The following is a 25,472-nucleotide window of genomic DNA, read 5'->3' as shown; positions in this document are numbered from 1 at the left end:
TCTTTCCACCCCCATATTAGGTTAAAATTAATCTAACCACCCCTTGGATCTCCCCTTTAGATATACATAATGTCAAACAAACACAGCAGTGATTAATTTGTTCGCAACTGTACCAGGGTGTGACTCCCCACCCCCGTCTTCCCCCATTCTAAACCAAACCTCCAGGCTATCGGAGCTCCTTGACCATTCTCTCGGGGTCCATTGATACTATGAGTAAGTGCAATTTGAACACTTAGTTTGCGGTGACCACGTGCACCATTACCGCAGCCTCTTAATTATTATCTGAACAGAAATTTATTTATTTATTTAAATAATTAATTTTTTAGGACGTGTCCCCATTTGGGAATCAAAAGCCGATGATGCCTGCCCTTCCAAGAATTGACTCGCTTCCTTAGGACTCCTTAAGTGAGTTCTCCTAAAAATACGGTATGGTTACTCCCATTGAGACCTACCCCTGCCTTGGCATGACTCACCCACGCCCTGTCATTTTTGATCACCTTGGTGTTGCAGCCTCCATTGAATTAGGCACTCAGCACGGCTAAAAGTTAGCTGTAGGTGAGACAGGGCTATGTTCAATCATGGTCTGTGAAGGAAGCTTGCACAGAAATAACAAACCAGCTAAAATTGTTTTCTTAAACTGCATTCTATTCCTTGCACCCGAGGAAGCTACGAGTACCTGTGCTCGTTACTGAGACTTAAGGTGTTGGTGTTCATAACAAAACTCAGTTTTACAAACTAATTGTCCTGCGCGCAACTAGAAACCAAGTTAATTGCCTTTCCATTTAACGTGGGCTTGTTTATTAACTCTTTAGTGAGTCTGCGCGCTTGCTTGTTTGTGTGTCTGTGTGTATGCTTGTGTGTGTGTGCGCCTGTGCATGCTTGTGTGTGTGACATTTGGAATGCAATTGGTCTTGTATTTGCGAGAGTTCCAGCTATTGGCATTGTAAATGACAATGCCTTTTATTTATGTGTTGGTTTTTAAAACATAAATAAAAGGCATTGTCATTTACAGTGGCAATAGCTTAAACTCTCGCAAGACCTATTGCATTGCAAATGCCTGTTTGTTGTTGTAAATTACACCATTTATTTTGCAAAAACCTGCAGACACAGGGGGTGCAGACTCCCCAGGAAGACCATCGGTTTCTGCAGTCATGCCCTAGTCAGGGTATTTCTGGAAGACAGACTGATGACTGATATCACTCATAAAGATGTCAAACATATCTTTGAAGAACATAAAATGCTTTAATAAGAACAACGTTTCAACAATTGTCACACACCGAATTAACAGGGCCACACAGAGCTCGGAAACAACTCAAGGAAGGCCAGGTTCCGGTCTCTTGTAATCTCAAAGCTCCGACTACACATGTGTGAGTCATTAACATGGACGTTAAATCAAACGGCAGCCGCGTTCTTTCCACATCAGGAAGGTGCTTTTGTGACAGGGCTGAGGGTGTGATGAGAAGAGAACGGCGATATCTCACTCTTGACACTTCTCTAAATCACACGTCTGAAAGGATATAAATAACCCGGAAGTGCAAAGCAGGCGCTGCTGTCCATTCTTTCAGCAGTCTGCGCAGAGGCTTTGAGGAAAGGTAGGTGGGGGGTTTTCACGACATTCTACAGACAGAAAATAAAGTTATTATGCCCTTAAACAAAAGACTTACCACTGTGTTGGGACACTGGGGTGTCAGTGTTTGAGGGCATGATTCACAAAGGCAAAATTACACTTTGTGGGATCTTTACTATTGTTTTGGTATTCACAAACTCCGAGTGTAACTTTACTGCTGCTTATTTTTGGACTGCAGAAACTCCAGAGGAGTGTGTGCATAACTGTGTGAGTGAACAAGTGATTGTATGAGTGAGTGAGGTCATGGGGATGAGTGGGTGTGTATTTTTTTTTAACTCTTTATTCACTTTATTAAAGCCCATTGACAACAGGTAAGACAAAGATGAATAAACAGGTCATTTCACCACCTACATAGCATCCTTGCAACGACCAATTCGGCGATACACTATCAATCACTGTGTATGGTCAGCATCTATTACCCTATGTCTCATTACACACATGATCTTACAATCCTTTTAAGTTCCCTGCCAGCCTGCCAAGTGATGGTCTATGATTGGGAGCAGCGATGATTCTTCCTTTAGGGCAGAGGAGCGTCGCCCCACCCGCTGCGAGCACAGCAGCGGCGGCAAACGTAAAATGGATAAAATAGTCAATCAGCATGACCATTTTAGTAAAGTGCACTGTGTATCTTCTCGGGGTGGGGCAATTGAGCAGGAATGACTTGCCTAAGTCCTAAAATGTGCAGGTCAGATTGGCCGGCAGCCTTGGGATGGCCAGCCCGACTCGCGCACTTTCAGCCTGCACCAATACTAGCGGTGCAACAGCCAGGCGGACTGCAGGCACAGGCTCCTAGTCGGAATAGGAGAGCTGGGTTAGCCTGCTCCGACCAATCATGGCGCTACTCTCATTCTGAAATACCATGAGAGCAGCTCCAGGATTGATTAAGTTCATTGCGCTTCACTTCACTGCCCGCCCTGTGAGGGGAAGAGCTCAGGAGAGTGCAAGTAGACCCAAGAGGCAGCCCGGCGAAGATGAAAGCCCTACAATGTAGGTGGGTCACAGTCCTGTTTTACTACCTATTTTTGCTAGTGATTGCTGCTGCGTTTTGCAGGTTAGATGTATCTGCAACCATATTTTCCTGACTAAGGGGACAGACTTCTTAGTGAAAGCTGGCGAGATAGCTCAGTGCATTAATGTATCTGCAGCTGTGTTCTTAATGTAACCCGCAGTCAGCTCTTCAGTCCTGGAGTGTGTGTTCTTCCATAGACGTACATTTTCCTTGCTTGCACCAGGGTCGATGGCATCTTTGCCACACCACTGCACAGGCCCCTTCCTTAGACAGCAGTGGGGCAGTTGACAGGATGACACGTCAGTTCTGTCCATGTGACATTGTCTGTGTTAATTTGCAGACTTACGCCATCTTTCACCTGTGCAATTTTGCCCAGCTGAAAGCGTCAAACAACTTTCAATTTTGGGAGGTGGGATTTTCAATGTGGACTCACTCGGAGTTCACGCTTAGTGTCAATATCGGTCACACTCACCAGCCCTCACGCAGCAACATACAGGTAACATAAATAATTAGACAAGACAACTTTTTGGTGGAGAAAATTGCTGCAGGTTTATTAGCATACCAAATATGCCAACATGGTGGGTTATCTTACAGGCGATCCAAAGGCAAGCCGCCCCTCGCGGCCTACCACCTGATGGGCCAACTTGCATCGTGGCCTTAGCCAATCGGTGCTTACCGGTTGTGGTGAGGGGATAGCTCCTCCCACTTCCGGTGAACCGTCGGTCCACCTCCTTACTCACGCCCCCCCCTACAAGGGGCGGAGCGTTCAAGCGACCCCCAGTTGTACAGGTTTCCAACCGCCCGTAGGACAGACGGGCACCGTCGCACCTCAGGGTCCACCGCAAAGACTTCCTGGGGATATTAGGCCTCAGCACCCTTTGTGCTCCTGAAGAGGGTACCCCTGAGCACCTTTCCGCCTCTGGATCGCCCTGTAACTCTGCCTGCAACACAAAAAAGAAAGATTAGAAATTCCTTTCCCCCCCACCCTGATTACGCAGGGTAAGCGGTAGGGAGGGAAATGGCGTCAGGGTGAGAGACAAAGAGGCCGCCAGGTGGGCGGGGAAGGAACTTATACCTCTCACCATCCCCCACCCCGGCCGTCAGTTATAAGCGGGACCCCGAAGGGGTCTCCGGGCACTAGGCTGTCCAGTGTGCCATCCTGTGGATCTAAAGGGGCTGCCCTCTTCTGAGGGTCCCCTGCGAGGATGAGTCGGTCAGCCCCCATAGTGCCAATATCGGCCACACTCACCAGCCCTCACGCAGCAACATACAGGTAACATAAATAATCAGACAAGACAACTTTTTGGTGGAGAAAATTGCTGCAGGTTTATTAGCATACCAAATATGCCAACATGGTGGGTTATCTTACAGGCGATCCAAAGGCAAGCCGCCCCTCGCGGCCTACCACCTGATGGGGCAACTTGCATCGTGGCTTTAGCCAATCGGTGCTTAGCGGTTGTGGTGAGGGGATAGCCCCTCTCACTTCCGTTGAACCGTAGGTCCACCTCCTTACTCAAGCCCCCCCTACGAGGGGCGGAGCGTTCAAGCGACCCCCGGTTGTACAGGTTTCCAACCGCCCATAGGACAGACGGGGCGCCGTCGCACCTCAGGGTCCGCCGCAAAGACTTCCTGGGGATATTAGGCCTCAGCACCCTTTGTGCTCCTGAAGAGGGTACCCCTGAGTACCTTTCCGCCTCTGGATCGCCCTGCAACTCCGCCACAGCCCAGGGTGTGGCGACCGTCGCAGCCCGGGCCCCCCACCAAGGCCGCATTCCTACTTACATCCTGCTTTTCTAGGGCCTCTCCCCTATCCAGCAAGAACAGGTCCATGCTTATACTTGACAGATGTACCCCATCGTCCTCAAAACACCCTGTGAATTTGGCGTGTAGCACCCATGTATAATGAATCCAAATCCCCTCTGCTCAGTGAATTTACGCATAATGCAGATGAACCTCCTGTGCGCAGGCTCCATCGCCTCCCCCGACCGAGCTCCATGCCACGGGAGCCGGTGGTGAATTCAGACCACTAAAGTTCACCTGTCCCCAACTGGTTGCTAATTTGCACCTTGTGGTCTTCTTCTAGGGTGCATTACTTCGCCACATTGACCAGACAATTTTACAGTTCTTTTCGATTGATCCCTGGCGAACATAGAATGGTGTCACAACATGTTTGAGGGAATAAGTGTATGGTGCCTGTTTATTAGACACTGCACCCTTTCGTGACGTGCCAACTTACACAGCCTACCCTGCTTGCTGAACTTTCGACCGGTCACAGATGCCCGGTCCCTGCTATCCACCTGTGATCCACGCTATAGTCCTTTTGGTGGATCCACTGGGACCCTTCGGCACCCTTGCAAAATGCTGTGTCACGCACTGCGGCCCTTTAATGCCCTTGGCCGTCCCTCAAAGACACCTGACAGCCTGATGCCCCCCGCAGCTTTGGGGAGGGGTTTTGGGCCCAGCACACCCCAGTCTGTGTTTCCAACATTTATCTTCCTTAGAGGCTCCAATTAGTGTGGTAGCTATCCCTGTCCTGGCAAGGCATGTCCATGGCCATTCCCCCCCTTGGTGACTATCCTGTCATGGGATATGAGACATTAAGCACGGGTGTCCTCGTGTACCTGCTGTGTAAGAGGGGGAACAACATGAATGAATACTTGTCCCTTCTTGAGCAGTGAGAACGCCAAAACAATCCTTCTTCGATCATTGTAGCCAAATTGTGCTCTGACCCTATGTTCCCCTCAACTTATTGCACCGCAACCCACTAGTTAGCTGGCACTCCGCAAATGCCTGGCTCCCTGGCTATAGGGCGGGCGTTTTTGTCTGTCCTGGATGGTCTTGAGGATCCATCTCCTGGTGCATGCTTACAACCCTTAACATTATCACATTAGTGGGACAAGACCACTGCCTGACCGCAACCTTAGCTAAACCCCTGCGGAAATAGCCTGCCTGTGCTAGCAGACCAAGATTCATCGCTCCCCACTCCATCATCATCTTTCTTGTTTCCTAACATTGGTGTTATGCCGTATATGGTGTTTAGATTCCCTTTGCTCCAGGGAGAGCAGCCCTGTCTGGCGGTGTGTGTATTGAAGGAGATGTGTCCTGGAAGTACCATTGATATGAGTTCAAATGTCACTACTTCGCAGTACTAGGTGTGTTTAATAAAACTAATAACAGGCCCAACCAATCACTCGAGCATTCCTTGCTTACTTTAGGCATGTTGGATTGAGGGGATTCCGTGAAATATGTAAGCTATCTCCCTTGGCATACCATTCCTTTAACACAGGATGTACCTCTTTAGGCATGTCACTAATTGTCTCCATCATGCGTTTAAGGCCAGTTTGAGTTCTGCTTACGCAACATCCCTTCTAACACACCGTGTTGAGTAACTACTCATGTTTATCTCTTGTACAAGTCGCCCCCGTTTGCCTGGCACTCGTTGGACCCAATTAAGCTTTTAACAAGCACCCTATACAAATGTAAATACATGTAGCGCAACTGGGGGCACTTTTACTTCCTCACTACGTAATTCCAGGCATGTAAATACTGCAAAAGGTATCCCCCACCTTAGTACCTGAATAACCACTAAATAAATACTGTCTAAGGTAAAAGATTACCAGTGCACCTAGCCAAGGGCCCTCCACTGCGTGTGAACCCCCTGTTGTTGTGTTTTAGACTGTTATTTTTGCCTGACCACATCCAGACCCTTCAAGTAAAACTAGCCAAACCAATCGCAGGCCCTCCTGCCAGGACACAACCTACATGGCCATTAACGTGCCCACATGTGTCCAATGAGATTAAACAAGTTAGAGGCTTTAATGTATCAGCCAGACCCAAAGTGGAGCCAGAGCTGAATGGTCTTAGTGTGGGTCAGACTGGAGGAGGTATGTGTGGCTAATGCAGGCCCAAAGAGCTCCCGACGGCAAAGAAAGGCAGAACCTGGGCATAAGATCCCCGTTTCCTAGAGTAAAACCATACTTATCCTGCACCATTATCAAATGTGCCACAAGCACCCAATGCGCTATCCACCTGTTGCTATGCAGATTGTCATGATCTCGCCCGCTTCCTCGCTCCCGACGACCGGAAGTGAGGCTTTCCACGGGACGAGACTCCTCCCCTCTACTGGCTCCACACAGAGTAGCGGTCTAGTGGCTGAGATCGACTCTGCCACTGCCATTGGCCGTCCCACACTTCCGGCGGATTGAGTACTTGAATCCGACAGACGCCCACGCCTGTGCTTCGGATTCTTCCACGGAGCTTCGCCGGGTACGTAGGAGCGTAGCGAAGGCTCTAACAGCAACCAGACCTTCCGTCTGGACCGCGCATGGGCGCCGACAGCTGCTGTTCTCCGAGACTCGGATAGAGTCTCCATCGCCTTTTTTGTTCACTCTCGCAGCGCAGGAGCGCTAACATCCTTGCTTATCCACGACTCGTGCGACGGCACGGAGTCGTCCCTACTTTGCCCCTCCTTCACTAGCGCAGGTGCGCTTCCCCCTCGAGCACCCGCGACTTGTGCGACGGCACGGAGTCGTCTTCATCTTGCCCCCCTTTTCACGAGCGCAGGAGCGCTTCCACGCCTGGTCACACACGAGCTTTTCCCCCATGGACCTGTTCTACGATTCCTTGTACCCAGAGCATACAGCGCAGGAGTGTATACTTCCAACACGCTGACGCCCTCTCTCGCTTCTTACCCTGAAGTACTTGCCGACTTGACTCATCTTTCCTGCGCAGGAGCGCCACCTTCAGGTAACACTTGCAGCGAGCGATAACCAGGGGGTTAGGGTTTGCGTACCTGTGCCTATGTTTCTTTCCCTTTCCTGGCACCGCGCTTACCCCTATCCTCTCTGTCCTGATTAGGTGGGATTCGCGCCCGACCCAAGACCCCGGTTGTTCAAGGGAGGTGCCCCATCACGACACATCACCCTCACCTGCTTCGTGGCAGCCTCCCCCAGCTCCCTCTCTGTCCTGGTTAGTGCACTCGGTCCTTCCAGGAGGAAAAGGGTCCAGGAGGGGGTTGTCCTTGTCATCCCTGTGGGATCTCTCCACAACAGTAAGGTAAGAATTGTGGGGACCTGACACAGATGATTTCCGATTCAATGGCATAGGCGACATATCAACCCATTCTGCCTTTGTGGTCAACAAAATACCATCTGTGGGAATTTCTCCACTAATCCTATGATGCTGAACCTGGATTTGTAATGCACACGTGAGGTTCGGCGATCATGCCAATACTATGTGCCATGCATCCAACTTATCAATATCGTCCCACTTAGTGAGGGCACTACGAGGACTCGTAGAATGGAATAGAGGTCTAAATAATTAGTGCCAATTTAAGGACCGCGAGGAAACCTCCGCATCATGCAGGAACAAGCCAATGGGGCCACTTCCCAGAAAATCAGCCACAATCAATCACCCCCCATAATCCTGCAATCCAGACATATACCTGTGGGGCAAACAGGCGACTCTGGTAAAGGTGTAAGAACGTGCAAATTCCCTCCTTGCAACGCGGGCATAATACTAAGTTAGAACCGCACGTTGATATAAGCAAACAGAAAGACAGCCGGACACAGCCATGCCACATCCCAGAAGGACCCTCAATGGTTTAAAGCCCACTGGGGGAGAAGAACAGTTCCTGCCTACTTCGAAACCAGCAAAACTAAAGAGAAGGTGGACCTCTCTGGAGTGCCCCCACCTTGGCCCCCTGACATGCACTTGTGCTGGGGGGGAGGGTGGGGCAGAGAAACGATGACCAACTGAGTGGTCACTCACCACACCAATTGGGTGATAGCCTGCAGACCCATCCGTCATCTGCACTGACGGGTGCTGTGCCACCATGCTGGCGTCCCTCACGCAGCATATATATCCCATACCGACTTTGCTAAGGTATCCCAGCGGGCCAAAAGGTTAGCCAATGTATTTGGATATGATGATGGAGCAATGCTCCAATATGTAATATATTTACTACAAAAGGAGCACTACACCTACAACAAGCCCATCTATTGGCTTAGTCAATGCTTCTATTTGCATCAGATAAATAAGCCCCCAACCATAGCTGCCAAGGTTTCAGCTTGCAATGTCTGACATGTTCATCATTTCAGTGCAACTATGAGTGACAATTAAAGGACTCTGACTGACACTTTCTTGCGAGCAAAATCAAACAATGAAGATGAAGGAGATATATTGATATCATTAAAATCCCCCATTAGCCCAACGAGAAACTCTAACACCACCAAGGTTTAAGGCTGCCTTTGTGCGTATTACCGGGCTTAGAGGCGCCTTGAGTGATGTACACATGTTCCATAGCCCCTGGTGGCACAAGGAGCTTGTCGGCCAAGCAGCGAAGTCTTCACTCAATGCAATTAAACGAAACCGATTGCTCCAGCGCCCGGCCCCCAGAGCGCCCCCCCGCCCCCCCCCCCCCCCCCCCCAGCACCAACGGGACCAGCCGAAGTTTGTACAGAGCATCCCAACTCCAAGGAAAGGCACCACAACCAACCAATCCGCTGCTCAGGTCGCTCGCAAAGGCACCACTGTAAGGACCCCACCTTAATGGCCCCTACATGAACCTTAAATGCACCCTGTGAATTATGTAGGCTGAAAAAGACTGCCCGTCTACAGCTGCCGGTCTGCGGTGACATCAAACACCTAACCTGTGTGCTATTAAAATTCAATCTTTTGTCCAAACACAGTGGTATAATCCTGTGACAACAAATGGCTATGAACAGAACGCTTTGTCGCCCTTATGCAGGAACTAGGGCTGTTCCACCTAGCAAGGACGCTGCGCCCATATACTCCGGCAGCCAAAGCGTGTCTGTGAAACCGAACATATCCTGTGGTGCTGCATGTTCTGCGATATCCCGTACCTGAGAAATGCAGGTGCCCCAGTTAAATTACATCCGCATGAGGGAAAACATACAAATGACACGTGAATAGCAGTTGGCAAGTGAGCACATGTTCACAGACAAAATGCTCCCAGTACATCCAAATAAGGGCACTGCTGCCAATGATCCGACCGCCTAAATGTGTTCCTAACAGCACACGCCCCGCCAACCTACATCATGTGACGTTGCCTGTTCTGCGCTACCCTATGCCTCAGCACTGCAAGTACCCAGATAATTTAACACTCTTGTAAATGCCCTGTTGCTCTCTGGCATCCGCTGTCCCGTGCCTGTGAACAAAGACAGCGGGTGACCTCGCCAAGCATTGCGCTTGAAACGTATACAACCTACATTGGCCTCGCCTGTTTATGATATCCCAGAAGAGACGCCGTTGGAGACCTGCAACGCATGCTTCAGAGGCCATAGGTATGGATTGAAGTCAACCAAGCTATATTGGATTATGAAAAATCGTGAGTCCACACCCAAGCTGACTAAGCCACATACTGGAACCAATGGTATTGGAGCACTTGTGACCACCAGTAGAAATTATTCGACGACACATACCCTTTCGGTTGGTACAAGGAGATAAGTGATTTGCGAAGTGTCACCAGTTAAGTGTTTGCTGTGCCACTAGGTGTACTTCTCCTTGTCGCCAATACAATAAGCTTCTTTAGCCCAAGCCCCTTGTAGGCCCGACTGCCTCACTCGCTGCATCCTGCTGCAGGACAGTTGTGCAACTATATGCCAAGACTCACCTCAGGTGGCCACTTCAGTTTGCCCAACACCTAGCTCCTGCCATGCTGCAAATCATCGTAACCTCACAACTACTAACCCTAAGCTTGTGCAAGTGTGACAATTCAGACTATACCAGGCCCCCAACACTGAGAATGGCTTATGCAGCAGGTAATAGAATCTCAATGTCAATTGAATTGCTCGATGCCTGTTGATTTGCTCATCTCTAAAATAGACAGCGCCCTTGTGGCAGACTGTCAGGGCGCTGGTGTTGCAACTTGCGTGATGGTGCTGCTTCCTTACGACTCCGATATTGCATCATATGGAATAAGTTGCATAATCTGCATCCCAACTAGGAAGGAAAAGAGTAAGGAATTCCGTACCCTACGTAATACCACGGCATTAAGACGCAAGCAAGGCTCTCATGTTTCGCCTCCAAGGGAGTATTCTGTCACATGGGTGTCCCATTGACCCCATGCTTCGACCCCACCTTCTGCTTCGTGGGCATCAGGGCCCTGGTGTCCCTTACACCAGATGCCTTCTCTTCCACTGCCCAGCCACACTATGGCAGGCCAGTAAGGTTGTATGTGTGGTTATTCTATTCCCACCACTGGATGTCAATGAGTCACACCCCAAACTCATTTCACCCCTTGCCTCGCACCATTTTGCATATGACAATATGGGGTAGCAGGACTAACTATGAACTGTTCCGCTGATGAGGATGCTTAACTGGTTGTCAGGGCGTACTGAAACCAGTAGTCCTGCTGAAGCGTGTCCGTAAGTGCGGACTCATACGAGACAGCACCTGCAGCCCACTGCAAAAGGGACAAAACCCTTTTGCTTGCGATCCGAAGTAAGCTGCCATATTCAAGTAGACCAAGCCAACCCAGGCATGGGTGAGAGCCTGTGCACCCGACGCGGTCACGAGCCATGCCCTCGCAAGGGCCGCCACCCGGAGAGAAACAGAGACTTCGTAATCAGCAAGCCAAAACCCTGCTGCTGGTCTGCTACGCCTAATCCCTGGGATAAGAGGCCTGTGTTACCATGGAGGGACCCGTGTCTACCTCTTGGCAAGAGGCCGCACAAACCACCGCCTTCAGTTGGGAGATCTTACCCGCTATGTAGCCGTGGACCCTGAACTGCGCGGCTCCAAGCTCGGCCTAATTTGCTCACGCGGTCATGCGGGTAGCGTGCGCCGTGATCGCTAGGCCCCCCATAGTACTTATTATACCATGCAGGGGCACACCTGAGCATTGACCCCTAGATAAGCGTCCTGGCCACACCACTGAGCAGCCGATAACGATACCTTTAACACCTGTATAAACTGGGGGCTGCAAACTGGCCTGTGTGTCTACCGTGTGAGAAAACAGCAGTTTAGATAATGCGACCGTACCTCGGTCCGCTTCTGTCACCCACACTCATCCGTAGCAATCACTTGCTCATGGTCAAGACATCCTATAGAACAACCCGCCGCACCTACACTGGCAGGAGGCGCTATCACAAGAAATTTCTTGACTCCCAGGCCGCCAACGCCCCGGTAACTCGCGGGCCGCAACCCCGGAGTGCCCGGACAGCGCGGTTTGCCCAGGATGAAGCATGGCACCCGGGAGGGGGGCGAGCTGACCTGCCGCACCCGCGCCCCACCCTGCTGGCTCCCTCGCGGCCCCTGCAGCATGGTCCCTATAATGGCTGCCGGTGAGTGCACCGGAACCGGGCCAGGAAGCAGCGACAGTGTGCCCATGGAAACCCACTGGGACTCTGTTCCTTTACCTGTTATCCCTTTACAAAGGAGCCGTGTTAGCCTACCCTGCACCGCCAAAAGTGGCCACCAGTTGTTTTTTTTTTATGTGCATGTTTTTATGGTGCGAACTCGATCCAAAAGTATTGATCGCTTTAAGAGCACAGTTTTATCATTACACCTTCAGGCACGGCAGAGTAAGTGGTTTGCCCAGAATCACCGGAAGTGATCGTGACCCCAAGGCTTGAAACCTTGGTTCCCGCACCAAAGTCGGCAGCGCGAACTCGACCCAAGAGTATGAGCGTTTTCATGAGCAGCTTATACATTACCCATTCAGGCACATGCGAGTTAAGTGATTTGCCCAGAATCACCCATGCGACCGCCCTGCCGGTACCTACGGCTCCCTCTCAACAGTCATGCCCCCCCACCATTCGGCCCAAAAGAAATTCAAAACGGACACATTTTTTGGTCAGATTGACCCCTTTACCATGTGATGGTAGCATACCCGGTGAAGCAGTGTCGAGGGAGGACTGCTCTAAACTGCATTGTCCTGCAGCAGCACATTGCCTGACCTCGAACCGCAGCCATTGACAAATAGCACCATGTATGCACAGGCTAACAACAGCCAGCCGCTTCGCCGCACCCACAGCACGATTCTCACTGCCTGTCGACTGCCCTATGTCACGAAGAGAGAGGCTGCCTCTAAAGGAATTTACAACCTCGGCGAAGACCCGCAACTTCAAGAGAGCTGCCGCAGCCCTCAACCCTTGCGGCGTCAACCCTGCACCGGAGCAATGACCCGCAACGCTGGGCTTGAGTGCGTGTGAACGTACCCCGCGCCACTCTCTTACCCTCACCAGGGTTCCGTGGTGCCAGGGTAGGCTGCCCCGTGACAGCTCGAGAGGAGCCCTGCATATGGCACTGCCGGGATAAGGCTGCAGGGGGGAAGACAAGCGACCCTCGATGCTCCCCCCCGGACAAAGATCAGGCCCGCTCTATGCTCTACCCGTAACAGGCTCCCGCGGGCCAAGGCCCGGACCTGAGCTGAAATAGGCCGAGGAGGGTGAGGGGACCCTCCCACAACTGGCCAGTCGGGTAAGCCGCATTAGACGGCATAGAGCCTCCAACCCCCTATCCGGTCTGAAAACACTGAAATGAAATGGGGAGGGGGGGCGCTGCCCTAAACCCACTGGAGCTGTCCTGCCCTCCCAAGGCGGCCGCACGGCAATAGCCGGCTTTGCAGCCTTGCCCCCAAAACGGGGGAGGCGAGACACACTTACCACAGAACAGCTCCAGGGAATCCCAACAACGAGCAAACGGCGTCAGGGTGAGGGACAAAGAGGCCGCCAGGTGGGCGGGGGAGGAACTTATACCTCTCCCCATCCCCCACCCCAGCCGGAAGTGACGAGCGGGACCCCGAAGGGGTCTCTGGACACTTGGCTGTCCAGTGTGCCATCCTGTGGCACTAAAGGGGCTGCCTTCTTATGAGGGTACGAGTCAGTCAGCCCACATTCTTTACACACAGGTTGCATCTGTGTTGTTAATTCTGGGACAAACACCTCCAGAGAGGGGGTGTGTTGTATGGCTCCTGTGTCTACGTTTCTAATATCGGATCTGTTTTGTAACTCTGGATGTTACTAAAATTCACACGTCGACAGCACCGGTGTAAGATAGCTGAGCGGGCTAATGCATTTACTACAGACAGCCATAGTCAGCCAAGAGTCTCGAGGTCTCCCTGGTGAAAGTTGAACTTCTCCCTGGTGATGGTGAAAGTTGAGTCTGACAGGTTACAGAAACTTTTTACTGCATCATACGGATGTGCCATATAGTTAACATACAACCAGGAGAAAAAGCCAATAAAAATACCAATAACGGGTTCCAAGGTGCAGCAAGACTCCCTGGAGCCTTCTTCTGAGTCCATACAATGTACCCTTGGCAACAGCTGCATCCCAGGGTAACTGTTCGTCACTGGAGGCTCCTCCGTGGACGGTTTGACAGGGGTGAGTGAGCCCAGTGTCATCACGAAATATGTACCTTTGAGGTGGATGGTAAAATGTCCTTAGCTGGATAGCACGACTATGGGGCAAGCACTGGATGTATTCTATATTTATGTGAAGCTTTCCAGCGCGTCGCACACTGACGAATCACACGTGCTATTTCAGGGCACTGCAGTTTTGACTATTTGTAGGCAAGTTCACCTTGAGTGATATAATTTATTGTGTTTTATCTGTGTTTGTGGTATTAATAGACTCCCCTGCAGACAGCTTTCCACTGAGACGGCGTCCAGCGTGGCTTCTAGAGTGTAGAGTCACTGACCAGCAGTAGCTAGTGGCATTTGAAAGTGGTAGTTACACTAATTTGACAGGGATGCAGGGCTATTATTAAGTTTTTCCGGCTACCTGTCCATGAGCTCCGAGACCCACCACTTTCAAATGTCACTAGCCGCTTCTGATTGGAAGGGTCACGCACTCTAGTAGACATTTTTTTCTTACAGAGTTTTATATAGCTCGAACTTGACCCGAGGATACCGGGTAGAAGAGCGCTTTACACGAGCACCAGTTGCGTTACATGGGGACACATTCATTTTTGTTGGGCATGGGGAGATCAAGTGATTTGCTCAGAATCACTGTAGTGAAGGTGTCCACATACATTGCTATGTTAGCATAAGCGCGTTGGCTTTTAGAAAGCCATCTTGCCACTTTTGCTGCTTTTGCACGCGACACTGCAGATACATGTTATTATTTGAGAAACTGCTTGCTTGCCTTTGCTTCACATGAGAACCATCTGTTGTTCACCTCCCTAGACGTGGACTGCGACCTTGGTCTGAACATTGTGTGCAAAACACTTTGAGCAGCCAGACAATGTATGTTTTTGAATCCAGGTTGATCGGCCCACTCTCTAGCCGTAATATGCACACAGCTGCAAATACCTGAATGTCGAGAGGCTTTAATTTTACAGTTTGCATGCGTTTGAAACACATTCTGGAGAAGAACATTTCCAGGCGCAGAGCAAAGCTGATCCTGTGATGTGATCCACCTAAAGCTGATCTTTACGGTATGGGGTTCCCCATTCAAGCCTAAAAGACCTTCTGCTAATCTAATAATATTAGTTTACTAGCGAAAGGAAGGTGGCTGTATGCCACTGTCATTTATATTATGATTTCTCCTTTAATTTTCTATGGTATTGTAACAATGCTGATGGTTTTGATTATAATCATTTGTCTGCTTATGTTAGCCAAAGTACTGCATCTTAGGACACGTAGTTTATAAAATAAACCTTTTAAACTTCACCGTGTCTCTGATTACTTTTTTGTGGATTGATATATGTATAATAGCGAACAGGTATTTCCGATTCCCACCATTCCTGAGAATACTCTTAGTCACTTGTTCTGGGTTGTCTATACATTGGGACCTCCGTGATGATACGGATAACGAATGGGACACTGATGCTGGTCGGATATGGGTTCTGGGTGCTGAGGTGAGTTTTTGGTACACCACAATTCACTGAGGTCCTGGTTTCCTACGCATAGTTCTGTGCATAAGCAAAATCCCTGCAACTTGGCGCACCTAACGTTTGGTCTTTTGATTTGAAACGCCTTAGTAGCGCTTATATTATTCCACAACACCCTCACTCTTGTTTCCGGATAACGGGAGTGACGGATTTTCACCTACCTGTTGGTAACATAATAGGTTCATACAAGCTTGTAAATTAAAAAGGTGTTTGTATATTTCTGAACCCGTGTGCTACATTGTTGTTCTTCTCTGTGTCCTTATGGCGGTCGAAATTGCAGTGCATAGTCGTACGCCTTTGCGGCATCATTTGACGCAGTATGGGGTACCGGACGATGGGATGGCCGTTATTTTTGTGGTGAGTGCTGATGGCTCTCACCCTTATGAGTTGTTTTACTCTTGGGTGACGCTCCCGGCGGTAAATGCGGATGATAAAACGTTTCACTCGTATACTCACACACGGGTCCCAGCCAATTATATGCCATATAGGACACTAGAGATTCCACTTTCTGTCTGGCAGCATAGCATTTGGTTTAATGGCGCCCTTCCCCATGCGGTTGCACCGGCTAGACTCGGCCCTTTGTCAATTCCAGGGGCCATGTGGCCGGTGCTGGCCGGCTTTACGCCTCACCCCCGCTATTTGACTATTGCGGTGGATGAATTGCGTACACTCCATACAGCCCTTATTACAATACATAGGGCTTTGGTGCAATACATTTTGCGCAACGTGCAGGTAGGGGCAACTGCTGTTGCGGGGCTACCAGCTGGTCATCCTGCGGTTGTTATCAGCCCAGTCATAGTTAATTCAGTGATGGGCAAACGCCCCCTGAATAAGGACGATTTGCCTTATTGGCTTGCCGAGAAATTTGACCAACTGGAAGCAGTGTTTCCACACTCTACGACAGTGGAGAAACACAGAATACTCACCATAAGTTTGCCCAAGGACTTGGTCCCAGAAGTGTCCGATTGTGACACCTGGGGTAAGGTTTTTGCAGCGGTCTACTCGAAGTGCTTTGGCACTCCGTCTATGGCCGTGCTCCCCTCCGTTATTAAACGTGATTAGGATAATCACGGTCCGGAGGCGGCAGTTGAGTTGGGAATGCAACTTGTTGGGGTGTTCGACGTAGTTGCCTCTCTCGTCCTTGGTAATCTCAAGGGAGATGCGGTACAGTTCCAAGAGGCTAATGGCTTAGCCCGCGTCGATGAACTCGATAAGCCGAAAGAGTTGCCTAAGATTATTGCGGAAGCATATCAAACAATTGGCCTCAGTAGTTTAGGGGTTATACCAACTATTGTCATTCCTGACCTGATACAACAAACTAAGGTGAGCTTGTCTGTTAAAGACGATCGTCCTAATTTTCCAAAGCAAAATTGGAGACAAAAGAAACAGGGAAAGCAGCAACAGAAGCAGGGGTCTCGTCCTGCGTCTCCCACTCAGCCACCTAGTGAGCACACATACGATTTGCATGATCGCACTAGTATTAAGTCACCTGATAGATTTCACGTTCATTACTGTAGAAACTGCGGATACTAGAGTGGCTCCCCCTGACAGACTATATGACATAGTCCTCTTAATAGAAGGTGACATACAACGCACAATTCAAGGGATTTTTTGGGATAATCTGACCTCTTCCTATGACATTCTCTTGGCGGAGGCGGACTGGCCCCGACTTTCATTTTAGATGCTCCTAGAGGGGAGGAGGTTATCCTCTCGTCCTTTGCGCATACTGTGCCAAGGGAGCATGCTGAAAGGTTTGCCGCCGAGTGGGCTCAGGTGCTGGCACCGGCTTTGTATCGTACTCAGGTAGGCTGGGATAAATTGTCCCCCAGCCATGAGATTCCCTTACGGTCTATGCCCCAGCCACAACCCCAATATCCCATGCGCCGCGAAGCGAGATCTCACGTCGCGGAAATCCTTGATCAATTGGAATATCAGAGTGTTATTGAAACATGTGTGTCACCAATGAATAATCCTTTGTTCACTGTGACGAAGCCTGATGGGTCGTACCGCCTGGTTTTGGATTGCCGGCACCTAAACTCTCATTGCCGGACATGCGCGGTACAGAATACCCACAGTTCTGCACTAGTGGATAGTCTTGTACGTAAACGATTTAAAACCACACTTGACATATCCAATGGCTTTTATAGCCATAACCTGTCCTCACTTAGTAGTCAGTGGACAGCATTTACATCGGGCGGCAAGCAAAAACAATTTAAAAGATTAGCCATGGGCTATAAAAACAGCCCTGGCGTCTTTGCTGCTCGTGTAGTCTCTCTATTGGAGAGCATAGACCCTGATGCGTACTCGTATGTTGATGATATATATCTCACAGACGACGAGTTGTGGCCGCATCTGTGTAGCGTTGATCGCATTATTGTAATGTTTGCAGACTTCGGTTACAAATTCAACTTTGCGAAGTCTCACATTGCAGAGTATACAGTGTTGTTTTTGGGCTACGAGCTCAACAATGAAGGTCGAGGACTGGCTCCTCACTTTCTGGAAAAGTGAGCATGTTTGCGTGCTCCACTACATTGTAAAAATTGCAGTCTTTGCTGGGCTTTCTGAATTTCGGTCGTACGTATATTCCTGATTTTGCCCAGCGTATCAAGCCGCTTTATGCCTTGGTACAACCTACTTTTTCCAAATCGAGCTGGCTGCCAGAGCATTCACCCATTTTGCAATCATTACAGGCTGATCTTCTAGCTTCAAAGTACTTACTGACGTGTGATAACCACACAAACCTGGTAATAAGAATTGTGCCAGGAGCAGTGGGTTTCGCGTGCTTAACGTTCAATGAGGGCGATACCGTCCCCATTGCATACAAATCACACCTGTACACTTCGGCTGAACTGCGTTTTTCCTCCGTCGAGAAAGTTTTGACGGCGGTACAGATGGCGATTCTGAAAGAATGAGCGCTGTCGCAAGGAAAACGCATGTTGGTGGTAATACCATATCCTGCCCTGGAGGCAGTGACGAAAGCAAGTGTACCTAATTCTAAAGCTTTGCATCCACGTTGGATACAATGGGCCACTTCCTTGACATCGCCAGATGTCACTTATATCTTTGATGCCTCATTACAGACTCAGGAGTATTTACAGTATGAGTTTGTTCATCCTGCTCCTCTGTCTTTGCGCCCGCTCGAAGATTACCATTGCGTCATTTATACCGATGGTTCGGCGCAACCGGCGACTGGATCGAAGCATGCCTATTCAGTGGCAGGTACTTTCGTAAATGGTGAATTCCCATCTGATGTCGTGCATACGCAGACGTTGGGCGACTGTACCGCACAGTTAGCAGCTGCAAATACCTGAATGTCGAGAGCCTTTAATATTACAGTTTGCATGCGTTTGAAACACATTCTGGAGAAGAACATTTCCAGGCGCAGAGCAAAGCTGATTCTGTGATGTGATCCACCTAAAGCTGATCTTTACGGTATGGGGTTCCCCATTCAAGCCTAAGACACCTTCTGCTAGTCTAATAATATTAGTTTACTAGCGAAAGGAAGGTGGCTGTATGCCACTGTCATTTATATTATGATTTCTCCTTTCATTTTCTATGGTATTGTAACAATGCTGATGGTTTTGATTATAATCATTTGTCTGCTTATGTTAGCCAAAGTATTGCATCTTAGGACACGTAGTTTATAAAATAAACCTTTTAAACTTCACCGTGTCTCTGATTACTTTGTTGTGAATTGATATATGTATAATAGCGAACAGGTATTTCCGATTCCCACCATTCCTGAGAATACCTTTAGTTGCTTCTTCTGGGTTGTCTATACATTGGGACCTCCGTGATGATACGGATAATGAATGGGACACTGATGCTGGTCGGATATGGGTTCTGGGTGCTGAGGTGAGTTTTTGGTTCACCACAATTCACTGAGGTCCTGGTTTCCTGCACATAGTTCTGTGCATAAGCAGAATCACTGCACAGGGTGTTGTACGTCCTTGCAGAGACTCAAACCCGGTTCCCCAGATTTAAGGACCACTGCCCTAGCCATTAGGCCAACTCCTCTTCTAGTGAACATCTCCTTGCGTAGTCTTTATATGCTGTTCTTCGGCAAGTGCCCAACCTATCAAGACTTTTTCCCATCTGGCAATCTCTGGACAGATGAAAAAACACATCACACTGGGTCAGTAGTTGGTAGTTCTTCCTTCCAGTGGCTAAGTGTGTTGCTATTCACCTCTTAGCCAAAACAGCCCCCAAAGGCAACATTCATATTTTCTTTTTGCAACCTTTTTTGGCCCTTTATATTCGTATAAAAATGTCTTTATGGGTTTGCCTGCTGCATCCTAATGATCTATTTGGGCTAATCCACGCCATCTTGTTGGGAGTAGTATATGCCCTATGTAAAATGTAGCTCTGTATCAATCTAAAGCGTGCATTGGTGGAAATTCCCTTGACTTGCTCACAAGCCTTTCTCCAGTCCACATCTGCCAATGGCCCTGGGCGGTCCTCCAGCCATCTATCAGAAGCCCTTTGCTTGCTACCTTCTATGTCCAGGAGAAGCACCAGCATCGTCTGCTAGAGGTCAATGGGGATGCCATCTGTGCTCTGGTGTCGTACCCTTTTTCATCCCCTCCAATGCCTCTCTTAACTCCTGAACTGTAAGTGGGGCCTCAAAACATTTCCAGATGAGCCATTGTAGACTCTACGTCTAAGAGTGCACGTTCCAGCTGTCCTCTATCCATGAAAGTTTGAGAGATACATTCTCCTCTAAGGGCCACCTTGTACGCTTCCCACTCAATAGCCCTACTGTATTGTGGATCCATGATTCTTCCTAAGAATCACTAAGCATAATGTCTTAATTGTGCAAGAAAGACATCATCTGCTAGGACTTCTGTCCTTTATCTTCAGTGAGGCACCTGCAGCCTAAGAAGCCTAAGCTTCAGGGTGAAAACCAATGGGGAGTGGTCTGAGAGATCCTTTTCAAACACACTGCGTCACCTAAAAGCTCAACATCATCCTTTTGGACCAACACACCATCTTTTTGGCTTTGGGTACATGGAAATAGTGCAGTTGTACGCTGTCTCCTGGATATTAATGTCTCCACACATCCATTAAATCAAATTCAGTCATAATAATCGCAAGAGCCATCTCTATTCCAGGCATCATCCTGGGACCAGGGGGCTATGTCCACTCTCCAGTTAATAACCCAGCCCAAATAAATATTGTGCCAAAATCGGGGAAGCAGCACTCAATATGGGCGGGAAGAACTATTTATTATCTGTATTTGAGGCATATACAAATGCAATAAAATATCTCCCCTGCGGATGAATTACCACATCCTACAATTTAAAGGGCATCCCACCACAATCCATGTCATAACCCCTATTAAGTAGGTGGAATAACGTGGCGAACATGCGGCCCATCCATTTTTCCCTCTTGTGTCACTTCAGAGCGGAGTAAGTATGTCTCCCGGAGCATAGCAATTTGAACCCTATGTCGCTTTAGATAGGAGTAAACTCTATTGGCCTGATTCACAAAGGTAAACTTAGACCAAAAGTCTACGTTTAGACCTGAAGTCTAACTTAGACCAAAAGTCTAACTTTACTTCTACTAAAGTTAGACTTTTGGTCTAAGTTAGACTTTTGGTCCAAACTTAGACCAAAAGTCTAACTTAGACCAAAAGTCTAACTTTACTTCTACTAAAGTTAGACTTTTGGTCTAAGTTTAGACCAAAAGTCTAACTTAGACCAAAAGTCTAACTTTACTACTACTAAAGTTAGACTTTTGGTCTAAGTTAGACTTTTGGTCCAAACTTAGACTAAAAGTCTAACTTTACTAGTAGTAAAGTAAGACTTTAGGTCTAAACTTAGACTTTTGGTCCAAGTTTACTTTTGTGAATGAGGCCCAGTATCTATTGGGGAAGCCATTAAGCCCCTGCACACTCCAAGTTACTTGTGTGAGAGGGACAAGGTACTTTAGGTTTCTGAAACAAATACCGACAGATTCATAGTGCACATGCTTCAGGATAACACACTGTCGAATAGTAACGCTCTTTTGGTGCTGCCATTCTAACAAGATATAATGATAACAATACATAACAAATTACCCAGTGCTTAATTTGTAAAAAGGTAAGTGCCAGGGCTCTCGTCAGGAGGCTACTGCAGCTTGCACTACCCAGTGCCCCTGTTATGCTATTAAAGATAGTAACAACACAACTACTAACCATCACACTCCTTTAAGTGTGACAATTCGGACTATTTCAGGCCCCCAAACCTGTAAAAATGGCTTGGGCGGAAGGTAATAGTCATTTTTAATGTACATTGAATTGATAATTAACTGCTGTTGTGGTCATCTGAAAATTAGCCAGACATCGCCACCTAGTGGCAGACTATCATAACCACCGGTGTTTACATATAAATGCCGGTGCTGAGCACAGGAAACCACTGGCTCAAATTAAGCACTGACATTATTGTGCATTTACCAGACTAACCCACCCAAATCCACCTGGAGAGCAGACACAAGGCAGTACAAGTTAGCACCTGCCCAGGTGTGCCACAAGCCACTCCAAACTACGAAGCAGTGAGACGCAGACCCCACAGCCCCTGTCAACAAACACATCCTCTAACTCCACTAAGCAAAACTATGATCTGCAGACAGCACCCAGCCTATAAAAGGGGGACCCCCTGCCTCACCAGTCTGACTCTAGCAGTGTTCCTTCTCTCAATATTAAGCAAGTAAACCCAGTGTCCTTCCCCCAACTCGGTTTCATCACCTGTCACAATTTAAAGGACTCCTTTGTTGTTTTTGTATTTCTTGCATTACAACATACAACAAATGAAACCTACCCCCAATCTGCAGTTACTCAAAATTGAACCAGCATCTTACACATCCACCACACGTTCATGTCGTCTCTGACCATTGTGTGACCCCTATTATAAATGATGGAGCATGCACCATACTTTTGCTAAAACAGCTGGGTGTGTATGGTTCCTCAATCATGGCCTCAGGCACTGCCCCACAGATTGTTCCGGCATATCAGTGGGAGACCCTGCTTCCCTTGATGAAGTCTCTTCTTCCTTCTGCATGGGGCCATCCTTCAGCGGAAGCACCCGAGTGGTCCGAAGTTCTACTCTTTCTCAATTGTGGGTATCTACTTCGTCCTGGGAGGCTCCCGTTCTTCAAAGTAAAGTTTGCACCAGAGTTCAAGCCATGCTCACACATTCTCTGGCTGATCAATAAAATCCCTGTGCGAATACTCTGAGAAGGGAAAGATATACATTTGAAACCCATGGCCCGAAGCTTCTCCTAACCTTCCAGATGTCCAGACATGATTTTCTTTGAGACTGTACTTTTCTTGTACAGTTCGGGTAAATTGCACTGTTATGTTATGGTTCTCAAATTGTGGTTTTCTGGCTTCTCTAGCAGCCCTTAGGACACATTTAGCACAGCTCAATTTAAACTAAGATCATCTCTGACATCACAAGGTTTAACTTTCAATAGAGCTCTTCAGAGGAACATAGGGCATATTTACAAACCCCTATCGCCACCATAACGTCACTTTTAGTGATGCTGTGATGGCGATCGGGGCTTCGCCTTATTTACAAGGAAGCATTTAGCCACTTAATGTGGCTTAACGCTGCCTTGTAAATGACCCACCCTTCCACGAAGTAATAGCGTGAAAGGGGAGGGCAATGGGTGTTGCGGTGGGCGTTCCACATATGATGCAGCCCTGCGTTTCTAAAGTTACGAAGCGTTTTGTCAGCCTTCCTGGCTTAACAGCACGCTTCGTCACTTTATTGTAAATATGCCCCATAATCTTGTTAGGTGGCGCTGACTCCGGATGTGGCAGAACAGGTGGTAAAATACCTGTGTGCCTGTTCCGGCTAGGGAGCAACCCTCGGGTGCAGATTTTGACAGTGGATGTCTGAGGTTTTTAAACACAAAAACACATATCGTGATAGCACTCGAACAAAGCAGTGCAGAACTTGTCATACATGGGTTCTTTCAGTAAAGCTGCCTCCAGTATGTTTTACTATAGATCATGGCCTCCACACTCCATAGTCTGGATTCTAGGGGGCAGATTTACTATTTTTTGGTGCAAAGCAGTTCCATTTTTCTGACCCCCAATGCTGATGTACTTTAGGCTGTCATGCACCCTCGTGCAAGGGCATGTCCATTCGGTCATGCACAGGTTTTGTACAGGAAGGGATCCCTTCTGGCACAAAAAATATAATTTAATACTTTTGCCACCTTCAGTGTGTGCTGTACAGTACAGCACACAAGCAAAGTTGGAAACATGAGACTTTTAAATCTTTCTCTACTCCTATGCCTGCCTCGAGGAGGAATAATTGTTTGGTGCAAATCTCTGTCTATAAATGGTAATAGATAGGGTTTTGTGCCAAAACTCACAGGGGATATACATGTGCCATATTACACCCCCTTGATGCAAAGTGGTGCAAAGTTGCGCATAGTGTTACTTCACTTTACTTTATACAACTTTCCAACACAATTTATTGGCACATTTCCAAGCTTTCATTGATTCCTGAATTAGTTCAGCCTCTTCCAGTTGGTTCTGGGTCTTCATTAGCCTTTCAAGGTCCCAAGATAAAATTGGGGGTGCAGACAAGTTATCCCTGCATCACTGGTGGGCTCTAGGATGAAGCAAGCTCAACAACGAGGGATGACTGTCCTACTGGGCGCCAGATGTTGCAGGTGGATAATGTAGAGTTCTGTTCTTGCACAGCAACTTGACAACTCATTGTGGAGGGAGAAGATCTCACAACAGCTCCCACCTTTCCTCACATGCAATGTTGGATACCTTTGTACCAGGTATGCTCCCTTCTGTAGAGGTCAGAACAGGAGCCCCTTCAACTGAAGGGCGTGCCCTCCTCTGTGCGTGGCAATGCTTCCAGCTGGGTTCTTGAGTGTGATATGGTCCTTGTGTGTCAGGTGGGTAGCAGTCAGGGTGACTCTGTCCATGGAACTCAGTTCTCCTCAACGATCTATGGTCAGTGTGGGATTTTGGATCACTGTCTTATTTAAGTTTACCCCCATCAGCTCGATGGCAAGGTTCATATTCTGGGGTCTTTCCTAAACGTTGCATGTTCAAAGCATGTTTAATGCATGTAGGTGCCGTGGAAATTAGAAACTTCTTCTGTGCAGGCTCCAACCCTCCCAAGGTCCTTATTGGGCCCACACAGCAGGCCATGTTTTGCAGATCAGACAGAAAGATGGAGCGCAGCTGTGAGTGTTCTGGAAAAGGTACTGTAGGAATGAAATGAAGACACTGGAATCCAAGGTATGGTGACGCAGAACGTTTATTTAGCAAGTTGCATGTTAACAGCAACAAGTCCAGTCTTCATCTGACCATAACTACCACCGCCCACCATATAATCACACTCCCCATGGTTTTAAAAGATGCATCACTACGCGAGCAAAACCACTGCCAAAACCCCCACCAGCCTGCATCATATGAAATAGATACAAGCGCAACACAACGTGTCCTGCTCTTGTCTACTTCACAAAACAACAATGCACTGGCGTGATAAGCTAATATCATGGATTGCAATGAATTTATCTAACTCAACCCACCTTTCAGAGAGAGCTGGATAGCCTCCTTGACCACGCTGTTGAATTGCTCAACCATTCGATTCGACATAGAACACCGTAATTCTGATGTGCTCCACACCACACTTCTCTAGATAACTCTCCATTTACCTACTGACAAATTAGAGCCTATTGTCAGTTACTATTTCTTGGGGAATGTCCTCTCTGCAAAACACGTCATCCAGAAATTTCACCACAATCTCTGAGGTAACACCATGCATCATTTTAATCTCAGGCCCCTTAGAATAGCAATCAACCAAAAATACCAAAAGCCTCCTGTCTGCAAAAGGACCAATGGGTCTTGATCCTCGATGTCAAGACCCAACTTCCGCCATGGTGCCATGGGAAAGTCTACAGGTTGCGGATTGGTAAAAATAGCCCTAGCCGATTTGTCACTAGACGCACACTTCTCACACATCC

The sequence above is a fragment of the Triturus cristatus genome, chromosome 9 (assembly GCF_964204655.1).
Source record: "Triturus cristatus chromosome 9, aTriCri1.1, whole genome shotgun sequence".
NCBI lineage: Eukaryota > Metazoa > Chordata > Amphibia > Caudata > Salamandridae > Triturus > Triturus cristatus.
Note: the sequence above shows the minus strand (reverse complement) of the source record.